Raw genomic sequence first — 747 nt, 5'->3', positions numbered from 1 at the left:
TGTCCATGGGCTCTCCAGGCGGAGTTACGCCTCGCGAGGTGAGAAAAGCGAGGGCTCCCTAAGTGCCTTCCCCGCTCATCCCGCACAAGCGTGCGAGTGCCTCCCCGAAGTGCGCGGCGAGTCCGTCCAGCCAGTTGCTTTCCCCGAAGGAGAAGAGGATCCTCTCGGAAGTGGGAGTCTCCATCTTGCCCCTCAAGTCAGCGGTGATGATCCACTGCAACTCGCCTCCTGGCTGGTCATTGACCTGCACTCCATGGAACTCCGGGTGCGGGCGACCAAGGTGGTCGGAAAGGGCGTTGAGGTCGTGCTCGAAGACCAAGCTTCCTCCGTTCCCGAGCTGGTAAAACTTCGTGTTCATGGGCTCCATCTGAAAGTGAAGGATTAAGTTAGAGAAGTGAACAAGTGTGGCAAAATTTTAGTGATCTTTCTAAGGAAGAGCATGACTTCTTATTTTTCCAAAGAACTCAAAGAGAAGAAGAAGACCAAGTTTTTTCAGAAATACTTCATTCATTTTTTTGAAACTAATCTTTCAGAACGTCCATTTCTAACTAGGGTCTCCTAAGGTCAAACAATGGCTCTGATACCAACTTGTCAACACCCGGATTTTTAAGTCCGGATGCCTATTATGTCATACATCGCAATCCCGGAAATTGTTGTTGCGAGGCATAATAGTTAAGTATCACAGATCATCATTCATTACAAACCATAATGTCTTACAAATTGGAATCACATGATCCATATTACACG

This window comes from Lolium rigidum, chromosome 2, assembly GCF_022539505.1.
Source record: "Lolium rigidum isolate FL_2022 chromosome 2, APGP_CSIRO_Lrig_0.1, whole genome shotgun sequence".
Lineage (NCBI taxonomy): Eukaryota > Viridiplantae > Streptophyta > Magnoliopsida > Poales > Poaceae > Lolium > Lolium rigidum.
Note: the sequence above shows the minus strand (reverse complement) of the source record.